Here is an 11,937-nt window from a genome sequence, read left to right on the forward strand (position 1 = left end):
GCAGTAAAAATTTTTGGTCATTTGTAAAAAATATGAGGAATTCTTCCTCTTCCTCGGTTCCTACGCTCGTTGTGAATGACACTCCATTTGTTAGCTCTTTAGAGAAAGCAAATCTTTTTGCTAGGCAGTTCGCCGCCAATTCAACTCTGCCAGTGAGTGTTATGACTCCGCCTGTACTTGAGCGAGTTAATGATTCTATGGGGCAAATATTTTTTCGCACTCGTACTGTAGCGAGAGTCCTAAAAGATCTAAACATACACAAATCTGCTGGTCCGGATGGTATCCCCGCTATTGTTCTGAAGAGGTGTTCTTCATCGCTGGCAAAACCACTGCGTAAGCTTTTTCATCTGTCCTACTTCTCAGGTCTCGTTCCAAGCGGATGGAAAACCGCATTTGTCCAGCCTATACCCAAAAAAGACGAATCTTCCTCACCGTCTAATTATCGACCGATTGCACTTACGTCCCTTCTTTCCAAGGTCATGGAAACGCTGATTAATTATCAGCTCAAGAAATATCTTGAAGAACGGAAGCTTCTTAATGACCGACAGTATGGCTTTTGTAGCAATAGGTCCACTGGTGATCTCATGGTTCATCTCACCGAACAGTGGAACAAATCTTTACATAGTTTTGGAGAAAGTAATAGATTATTGCACTAGATATTTCAAAAGCATTTGATAGGGTTTGGCATCAGGCTCTCTTATCGAAAATGCGTGCTTTCGGTTTGCATGAATCCCTCCTTCATTGGATTAGTAATTACCTTTCGAATAGTCCCATACAAGTTGTATTGGATGGATTAAAGTTTGAAAACCACAAAATAAATGCTGGTGTGCCCCAGGGCTCTGTTCTATCTCCAACACTCTTTCTCATTTTTATTAATGATCTCCTGTCTGCAACATCTAATCCAATACATTGTTTCGCTGACGATAGTACTCTTAGCTTTTCATATTCGTTTTCAGATTCACACCCCTCTTCTTCGGATGTGGAACTGCAAATAGCCAGCTGCATTCCTCCCCTTAAACAGTTCAACCGTAATACTCGCGCTTCTAGGAATGCTCATCAATATACCCTCGAGCCCATTTTCGGTCGTACTGTCAAGTACAGAGATTCGTTCTTTAGCCGTACTATGCGAATGTGGAATGCCTTTCCACACTCTGTCTTTCCCAGCTATTGCAATATTCAGGAATTCAAAACCAATGTGCACCGACATCTCCTTTCAACCCCTCTCTCACTTTCCTAGTGCTCACACTGTGTCTACATAATAAGGGTAATATATCCCCTTGAGTGTGCGCTTATTATAAAAAAAAAAAAACAGTTAGATTGCTATCCAGACCAATCACCATTCAAAATGTACTTCGACAAGGGGATGGTTTGGCCTACCTTCTTTTCAACCTGGAGTTGAACAAAGTAATCCGTGTCCGTAGCACTCCACCTAGATCTTAGACCATCATCCATCAGACAATATCGACATCATGGGAAGAACCGAACAATCTGTACACGATTCCTTAATTCAGATCCAGCAGACGGCACAAAATCTGAAGCTTAACATTAGTAATTAAAGAAAAACAAAGTAGGTATTTGGTGGCATCGAATGCGAGAAGATTAGTTGATAAAACAATCAAGTTAGAAAAGCATGAGTTTGACTGTCTATAGTAGCAGTCGATAAAAGATGGAGAGTCCTTAAATCCAGGACCATTTACATATCTTCTAAGCTGCTGCTACACAGAACGATGGTTCTAAAAGTACTCACTTAAGGATCCAACACTTGGGTGCTTATAGAAGAATGCATTTTGCCCTTTCCGGGGCATTCTAAAGGAAAGTATTACGAATAATTGTTTGAACCTTATGTAAGGAAGGACGATTTCGAAGACATTGGGCAGGTTCAACCAACATGAGGGACTTCATTTGCAGTCATCTTCATTCTTTGAACGTAAATTTTGACCAAAGCCACTAGTTAGTTTTTCAAGCGTAATGAATTTCAAATTCAGAACGTTACTTCGCAAACCCTACTTTATGTTCATAGTCCACAAAATACCAACAAAATTACTGTCTTCAAAACACTGCTCAGGCAAGCTATAAGTAAACCACAATTTGTATTTTGTATGGTAAAGAAATACATATTAGTAATTTCTTTTCCAAATTGATAAGGAACAATTTTACAGAAAGCATTACATAAAGTTGTGCAGAAAATAAATAAATGATTTATAATTTTGACCAAGTTGATGTTTATGTTCTCAAATCAAACTTGAAAATAAATAAGTCATAGAATAATAAAGTTCAGCTTTCAGTTGAATGAAAAAACATTATCAACTGTCATTTTGATAGAAGTAGACTTGACTTGACAGTTTATGGAGATTTTTCTTGACTTCTTTCTAGTCAACTTTCCATTAAAGTTGCCTTAATTGGAAGGTAATTTTTTGACAGCTGGCCAATCAGATACTAGAAACTTGCCTAAATTTCAAGTCCCTTATGTCGTCTGAACCTGCCCATTACCATGAGCTGCATACAATCTACCTCGAAGCAAATATTGTGACAAAAATAGCGATCGGTAGAGTCCGGTGGGCTGTACACGTGGCTCGCACAGCACATCTTATTGCAAACGACAGAGTAGCAGACCATGCCTACGCTGGAGCGATAAGCGTAAACCAGGATGACAGAAGCCTTGAGCTTTGAGTTGCTCAATAGGATGGCGATGGATGGCGTCGGCTCGCGGTCGGGATAAATGAAGAGACTTGTTATGTGAGACCAAGTCTTGAATCTTGATTCCGGTTGCCGAGCCATTACAATGTTGCCAAATTTATTGCTTAACTACCTTTTATGGAATGTATAGAAAAGTGATATTTATTTTGTTTTTGGTTCCATTTAAGTTTGTCTATTACAAAAGTAATTTTCTGAAAAAAAACTTAAAGTTTTACTCTGAGATCTTCGTTTATTATTGTTGAGATGTTTGGAAAGTTAAATAAGTAGGTATTTGGCTTAAAATATCAAAGCATAGGATTAAAATACAAGTACTCCATTTAAAAAGTGAATAAACCCCAATAAATTATATAGACCACCTAGAATTAACATTTTGTGTGAAAATTCTTTGATTTTTTACTAAACATTTCGTATTTTTTAGCATTTAGTAGTTTTGTTTATTTTTGTATATGGTTTGACAGTTCAGAGTGCCAGACTGTGTTAAAAAATTAAACAGAAAGAAATTTAAGTATTTTACTGTTATTTACAACTTTTATAGGAATCACTAAATTTTCGTCATTAAATTAGAGGTCCTTATGTATGTATATTTATTAAGGGGCCACTTAAAGCTATCATTGTTTTTCATCATTGAACATTTTGGTTGGATTATCAAATTTGTTATGTTTTGTTTCAAAATGAACAGTTGCAATTTTCGCCTGCTTAATATTATTCATATTTATTCTTTTAGTTCTTCTTTAATTTTTTAAATAATAAAATCGTTCATAATAAACAAATGTTCCACTGAAAGCGTTCCATTTTCTTTGAAATTTTATTTCAGTGACAGAAATTTTCAATGAAAGCTATAACCGACCTGTCAAAACAAAACTTCAATGATTAATTTCAATGATATAACTGGCCCCTAATAACCAGAAACTTAAGGCCTCGTTTTTAATATTGATTTAGTCAGTATTTATTTAACTAATGCCATCAGAACGGTTAAAAAATAGAACATCATCAGCATTATTGGATTTCATCAGTGAAAACAATTATTTGAATTTTTTAACAGGTTATTCAGAGCTTTTATAAAAAAATTCTATCATTTCAAACACAATTTCCTGATTGAAATCATACATTTAAAGTAAGACTTTTTGAAACACAATTTTCTGATTGAAATCAAATATTTAAGGTTAGACTTAATCATTGAAAGTAAAACCGACAGGAACCAGCTGTTCATTGAAACGATTTCATCATTGACAAATTAAAACTTAACTAAAAGAAAAGTTCTGGGTAAGTTGAAGTGAAGAACTCATAGGCTTTATTTTAATACCAAATATTACAAACTTGACTCACTTAACAGCTATTAAATCTCGAAACAAAATTTTCGATCATGAAAACCACTATGATAGTTACAACTAGCCCCATTAAGAAATAAATTTAGCTTCAACAAAAAAATTACTGACCGGCCCCTTAAATGCCCGAAAACTTCATAAAGGAACAAATGTCAGTGAACACTTTCAATAATTGGAAAGTTTTATATCGAACTTGAATAGCTATAATTTAAGAGTCTTCGTAATCTTAAGAACTAACGGTACTAACGAAAAAAAATAACAATGTTTAAATTAAAACCAAGCATACTATTAACCTTATTCGCAATTAAGTTAATGTGGGTGACTTAATTTAAATGAGGCACCATGAATGTTTAATTATTCAGTTTTTAAGCTCGTATTTTAAAGCAAGTTGAAGTACTTACATATGTATTTATGATTTCTCCGTAATTCTTGATCACCTTTTACCATTCGTATATAATTTTTGTAAAAACAACAATCGATCAAAAGTTGGCCTCATTTGTCACATTATTTCCGCCTGAAGTGAATTCGTCATTGTGCGGGGGATCGATCAAATCAAGTTCGAACTCACAGTGGTTGCGTCAGCTCTAGGCACTCACCTCTACCGCCACCGGCCACCGGCCGCCAACGCTAACACTGGTGCTGGCGCTGTTAGACGATGGCGTAGTAGATGTGGCTGCGACTTTCCTGTACGTCATAGACGCCCTTGTCTCCAAGCGGAGATCAGACTTAAATTTCAAAAATGTAATGCAAAGTCACATTAATTCCGATTTAATCTTCCGAATTAAATTTAAATAAAGTTGAGAGAAAATCAGCCACGTTTCGGTTCAAAAAGAAAGATACTTAAACAAATCAGAGAAAATCTCAAGATACTCGAACTTCTGACTTTTTTAGGGGGCGAACTTTTTTATTTCACGAACTTTGTCAGCTATATAAGTTTGGTATCATTGAACCCAATCACCCCATTCCGAGTAATTTCACCTCGCAAGCATCAGATCGATGAATTATGTATATGTGGCGGGGCCGTATAGCCGTAGCCGTATATATGTACCTATAGAATATAAAAGCCACTCTGGCTCAGATCATTTATCTGCCTCACTTTTTCTTTATGGCCAAGCTATGTAATGTATCTTTCTCCTCTCGGTTTTATCATCGAAACTATGGAAACCAGTTTAATTTTGTAGCTCTAAAGATCGTTAAAAGTTCTTAAGTTCAAGCCATTTATATTGAAGACACGTTGACTCTGCTGTTGCTGTAGCTGTTGCTGCTGCTGCCAAGCCAAGAGGCCTCCTTTTATCCAGTCCTCATCATCTTCGTCTTATACTCGTGCTCTGCTCTGCCTTTCTCGTTGTCGTTGACGTCGTCATCGTCGTCGTCGTCTTGGTCGTAGTCGATCGTGTACATAAAACCAACCTCTGAGTCTGAATCTGAATTGGAAGACCAAAAAGAAAATGTAACTGAAACAAGAATCTTGTTCTTTAAGAGATTTTAGATTGTTTATTGTTTCTTTTCTTTTTATTTTATTCCATTATTTTTGTTGTCTTGATGGTTGAACTTTTCGTTTTTTAGTTTGGTTCATTGGGCAACCAAACGCAAACGAAAGACACGGAGTCAACTCCTCGACTCGATCCCTACGGAGATATAATCGGATATCTGTTTCTGTATGCATTTGCGTGCTATAGGACATCATCCCAGCATAGCACAGCATCAGCATCCCAAAGTCTCATGTCCCATGTAAGTGCCCCCACACAATCCGGTATATGTGCATTTGAACTTGGTGACTAACCTACACCTTGGAGTTGGGACAGGGGTCCAACATCATCCGACACAATCCGTCGTTAAGGAAGTTTTTTTTTTTTTTTTCTTGAATGAATGAAAAAAAGTTAAATAAATTGGTATTTCTTAGATGATGTTATGGCCTTAAGACGTGGTGCTTTGTTAAGAGGGTATACATATGTACATATATTGGGATAGGCGAACACACATCCCGCGCGTTGGTGGAAGAAGGAAACCGTCCGCGGCCTCGCTAACAACCTCTTGGACTCATGGCTTATAGGAGAAACCTTCTCCTAACTTCTTCCTCTACCTAAGCCCGGCCATCAGGGCTATAGGAGACGACGAAGACGACAACCATTATGCGAATCGGATTTTGTGCACGCGGACTTCTCTGGTCCAGCTCGGCTGTTGTCATGTTCAATATAAAAAAAGAAGGTTCCTCGCGCCGAGCCGGTTGCCGGACGCCGCGGGTTAGAGGAACGGGACAGGGTGGGCAGATAGTGTCCTATATGGGTGCGGGAAGAGTATTGGTTGGCTGAATGGTTTGATAGTTATTGGTGAGGGAAGAACAACTTACTCCTTTAGGTAGCGTCCCCAGAAGACGGCTTTTATGCAACCCAGCATCACCATCAGCATCTCAGAATGTAACTTTTATTGCAACCATCATTGGATGGCTGTTGTTATATTTCGCGCGCCTGTGTATCTTTACCTTTTTTGTATCTGGCATTTTATTTGCTTTTGGGAAAATTTTATTTATATCTTTTAAACTGTCGGTTTTATTTTTAGATTTATAAATGTTAAAAAACTTGATGTTGCCAGGCAGGTCCTTCTTTTTCTTATTCTGGGGAATGCTGCGGTTTGGTTTTGGAATTGGTTTTGCTTTTGGTTTGGCGGAACGCGCGCTGCGCTGCTGCTGATGCTGCTGCTGCGCGCTGTTGGTGTGCTTAATGCTGTGCTCAATAAAAGGGTACAGTTTCGCGCGTGTACAAAAACTACATTCCATTGGGATGCTGGATGCACAGCACATTCTTCACCAGCCACTTTATGTCTAGAGTGAATTCTTTTTTATTATTATTTTGATTATCTAGTTAAGGTTTCGAGTCTTTTTTACTTTAGATATGATTTAGTTGTCACACCGGAAATCAAGTTGAATTAATAGCTATTATGTAGTTAAAGGAATTAAGAATCCGTTTATTGATATTATATTTACAAAACAAAAACCAAAACATTCATTTAATTGAAGCTTTTTTTTACAATACAGATATGTTCCCATTTTTGAATTATTTATTTTTGTACATGTGACTTACTCCTACTTACAGTTATTTATTTTTATTGAAAGTCATAATTATAGTGTTATAGTATAGTTATAGGGCCTGCCAAGGGTTTTACTTTGATAAAATAAAATCTTTTTAAACAAAAATACTGTAATTCAAACCTCGTATAAAGAAATATAACATTTTAAGACAGTCAAAAATATTTTAAAATTTGTATCTCGGAGTTCCATTAAAAATATTAAGTTGATATTTATTTGTGCATTATAATACAAATTTTATTTTTAGAAAGTAAAGCCAAATAAAAAACACACATCGATACAATTTTGATAATTATTTAAATTTATAACCTTATAAGGTTTGAATGTTGCCATTAAATGAGGGAGACAATATCAATTAAATGATCGCCTCAGGAAGATTCGTTAACATGCGATTATTTTGAGGTAATTTAGAACCAACTTTTTACACATTTGAGGCGTTATCTTAGATGACTTATGTAAGGGTTTTAATGAGTCTAGAATTCGGGGATTTATTCGGAGTTGGTAGAATATTACGACCGTATAATTATCACTTTTGTAGTAAATTTTAATTAAATTTAACAAGTTGTTTGATTGTTAAGCGATATGCATGTTATCGTAAATGGAAAACTAGTTTAAACTAACAGTTCAGTTTGACATATGTCAAAAGTTCCTACTGGCAACTTAAAACCCTATAGGTGTTTTTCTTTAAAACTCAGAGCAAAGAACAGAGCTACAAAAAAAGATGTGGGGCCCTACAATGTAACTCGATTTTACTTTTGATTCTATTCGAAACTTATTTCCGATTCTACTTTCAAATCGAACTACGTATGTAAGAAGAATCGGATGCCAGTAATACCAACTTGTTTTTAAATAATTTTGTACTTTCGAACGAGTACCTTTAGAGTTGTTTGACAGTTTTAAAAACAAAAAACAAAAATAAATCATCAAATTTTTGGACATTCCAAAAATGAACACAGTTGGAATTTGGTATAATTTGCAAGGAAATGAAGAACAGTATGAGCAAATTGAACGTAGAAGAATAAGAGATAAGTTCAGCATAATGGAGCTGAGTGAGAAAAGGTTTGTACATACATATATATACGGTAGATTATTTAAATGGTTCTTAATGAAAAATATACAGTAATGGCGAAACAATAGGACCATTTTTATAATTCTTAGTAACACGCAAAAACTTAATTTTTGTGTGTTTTATCCACAATTTTTTTTATTTGATATTTTTTATAAGAGTGAAGAGTAAATTAATTCATTAAATATTTTCAGAACGTGTGCTTACTTACTAAAACATACATAAAATAAAGAAAAAAAAGGTTATGTGTGAATGCACCATTAATGTAATAAATTATTTTGTTTAAATTTGTACACTGTTTACATTTGGCAGTTAGTATTTTGTGCTATAACCCTTGTTTTGCATCACATCTTGTACTCTTTTTGGCATTCATTCCACAAGTTTACTGCAGGTACTTTGTGGTATTGCATAACAAGCTTTTTAAAAGTTGTTCCTCAAATCTTAATTGTTTCTTGATTTTTTGCCAGCGAGTTCTTTTTTACGATGGCCCATAACTTTTCCAATGGATTTAAATTTGGAAATTGAGAAGGCCAGGGCACTACATCGATCATTTTCTATTCCAACCAGCTTTTCACTTTTCGAGATGTATGCTTCGGGTCATTGTCTTGCATGAACTTCACCTCAACGGCATTTCATACTCGGCATACGGAAGCATTACTTCCTCTAGTATTTTTGTGTACTAATGCTGGTCCATTTTGTTTTCGATCCGATAAATTGGACCTACCCCGTACTATGAAAAACATCCCCACACCATATTGTTTCCACCTCCATGCTTTACTGTTTTCGTAGTATACTGTGGTTGATGTGCAGTATTTTTTGGACGTCGTACCCATCTCTTATACCGTCTGATCCAACTAAATTTACTTTTGTTTCGTCGGACGTTTCGCCATTTTTGTCCATTATCTGGGCCTACATAATTTAAATGGGCTTTAGCGAATCTAATTCTATTTTGTCGGTGTCTTTTGGTAAGAAGTGGTACTTCCCTTGGACTTCCTCCAAAGAGATGCTGCTCCTCAAGCCGGCTTCTAACTTGTCTTTCACATACATATAGGCAAGTCTAGCACCTTTTAATTTCCCCAGAAAACTTAAACGGGTCCTTCCTAGATAAACGTTTAATTTGACCATCAAGTTTTTGGGATGTTTTCCGTGGTCTGCATGTTGTTGCTGTAGTGCATTATGCACGAATGTTTTGGATCCCCCAATTATGTTGGCCACATACCGCTGCGACTTTCCCTCTTGCACCAGTTTGAGGATAATTTCCTTCATAGTTTGAGTACAGTGTACTCCGCGAACAATTTTTTCATTTTTCTTGTGAATTCTCTTTATAATTAAAAGTATTTTATTTCAAGAATGGTGTTCTATAAAATATTTTATTAAAATCACAATAATTTCAACATAAATTCAAACAGAAGTCACCTGGTCTTATTGTTTCGTCCAACTCCAATTAATGCTTTTTTAGGTTTGTTTACTTTTTCACAATAAAAAAAAAACAGTTTATTCTTTATTTTTTTCATTTTTTTTTCCTTGAATCAAAACATTACCGTTAATCAACGATGATTTACACACAAAAAAGCATAACCGTCTACATCTTAAAGAGAGAGAGAGCTAATTGTTTAGACATATCTACTGGTCTTATTGTTTTGTCCGTCAATGTATGTACATACATATGTATGTACATATGTATATACTTTTGTTTTAGTTTTCTAAGAACTATCATCTTTCTACGGATTTAGAGACGGATTTATGTTTTTACTTAACATCATATCATCCGACATGACTACTCGCAGAAGACAAAATGCTGTTCCGATTATCATTGAGTTATCAGCAGCATTGAAGTTTTTGGCAACAGGAGGTTACCAAAACGAAATCGGTGGTGACAATAACGCTGGACTTGCCAACAAACCATGTCAAAAGTACTTGCCTAAGTTTTGACTTCATTCGAAAGAGTCATGTGCCCGCTGATGGAGGAAGAGAAACGAAAGTACAAACGCTATTTTTGGCAAAAATCACGAGTTCCAGGTGTAATTGGGTGGTAGAGGGAACTCATATTTAACTGATTCACCCGGCTATGAGTGAGCATCGCTTACACTTTGACAAAAAAACTTCGCTTGCAAAACACATTTGATGTAGACTGATTATTTTCGATTTTAACTTGTTTTGAATTCTACTTTCGAGTTATGTACGTAGTCCTCTAAAGTTCATCGATTTTCGTTGGTTCGAAAGTAGTCAATAGATACATAGCACCAATTTTTCGGATTCGAGCAATTTTATTGTAGGATCGAGTTTCATAGTAGGGCCCTGTATTTTTTACTCACATTAGGCATATCAAAGCACTCGGCTTGTGTGTTTTTCTTTTACTTAAAAATGCGTAGAGATCATCTAGTAGATTATTTTTTAATTTTGCTATTATAATTTTTTAGGTGTTGACCATGGGAGCGGCGGCGCGGGGGGTCGAAATACTGTTTTTCAGAATTCTGTATAATCTAAATTCTGCATGATACTGTTTGCTCATAATTCTCTATGTCCTAAAATCTGTATGTCAAAATACTGTAAACTTAGAATACCTACTGTATATGAAAACGTGACTTTAGGTGACTTTTTTCATATATGGTGTTTTATTCAGAGAAAAATAATGCATGTTATTTCCTTTTCTTGAAAATTGGTGTTACTGAAAAATTGTTATGATACATAGTTTCTCAAAAATATTTGGTTTTAAATATTCTGCCTTTGAAATGCTGTAAATGTGCTAAAAAAATAAAAATTGTTTTTATACTTTTTTAAATTATCAAAACGATTTTTCTTTTTTTGACAAACAAAAGCATTTTGAAATGCAGAATAATAACCAACGATAATAATGAAATACAGAATTTTGTTCGTCTACATAATTTTGGAATGCAGAATTTTTAAACATAGTATTTTAAAGACACCGACGACTATTTTTTTCAAAGCTCTTTTTTCGATTCTAACAGAAAGTTTAAAGTTTATCACAGGAGCACCTGCCCAATTAGATTTGAGGGTTGTATACTCAAGTTTTTGACGAATAGTTTTGTAAATTACCACCAAATTAAAAGTGGTAACAAATTTCTTGCATCGAAGGAGAACTCGTTAACACTTATCAGTGTCTTAAAAACGTGAAATATGTGATTATTTCATAAAAGATAATCTGTGGTAAGAATACCGAGTACCGAAAGCAGGATAAGTTTCCTCCTTAATGTAAGTGCCGGTCATGGAAAGCGGCTTGGGGTGAATTACTCTTTGACAACAGGAAACGGCTTAGAGATTTAAAAGCAATAAATTCTTCACGGTTAATATTTCCCGTACCCGTGGCATGATGGTTAGTGTGTTGGACTGTCATGCCAGAAGTCTTGGGTTTGATCTCTGCCTATGCCATCTAGAGTTTGTTTAACGGGTACTGCCTCTTGCGAGAAATTGACAAATTCTCCAAGAGTAATCTTTGTCATGAAAAAGTGATTTCACAAATTGGCCGTTCGGATTCGGATCAAAACTGTAGGTTCTCTCCATCCCTGACAACAGTACTCGCACACAAAAATGGTTGAGAATTGTAAGTCACTAGGCCCTAGTTCTCAACGGACTGTTGCACCACCCGATTTATTTATTTAACATTTCCCTCATCATATAACCAATCATAGTGATTTTTTTTTATTTGTATATCCTCAACTAATATACTTTAATTTCCAATATAAAATAAACTGCTAAGGCAACTCTTTAGAAACTAGCGCGAGCTAGTTTCAATTTTAAAAACA

The 11,937-nt window shown here is 35.4% G+C and overlaps 1 long non-coding RNA gene across 1 annotated transcript; it reads left to right on the top strand.

The window, feature by feature from the left end:
- The first annotated feature begins 5,220 nt into the window (after positions 1-5,220).
- On the top strand, positions 5,221-7,149 carry LOC129947723 (uncharacterized). The gene is made up of 2 exons (XR_008781751.1): positions 5,221-5,472; positions 5,589-7,149. It is a non-coding gene; the product is annotated as an uncharacterized LOC129947723 (long non-coding RNA).
- The last annotated feature ends 4,788 nt before the right edge of the window (positions 7,150-11,937 follow it).

This window comes from Eupeodes corollae, chromosome 2, assembly GCF_945859685.1.
Source record: "Eupeodes corollae chromosome 2, idEupCoro1.1, whole genome shotgun sequence".
Classification (NCBI taxonomy): Eukaryota; Metazoa; Arthropoda; class Insecta; order Diptera; family Syrphidae; genus Eupeodes; species Eupeodes corollae.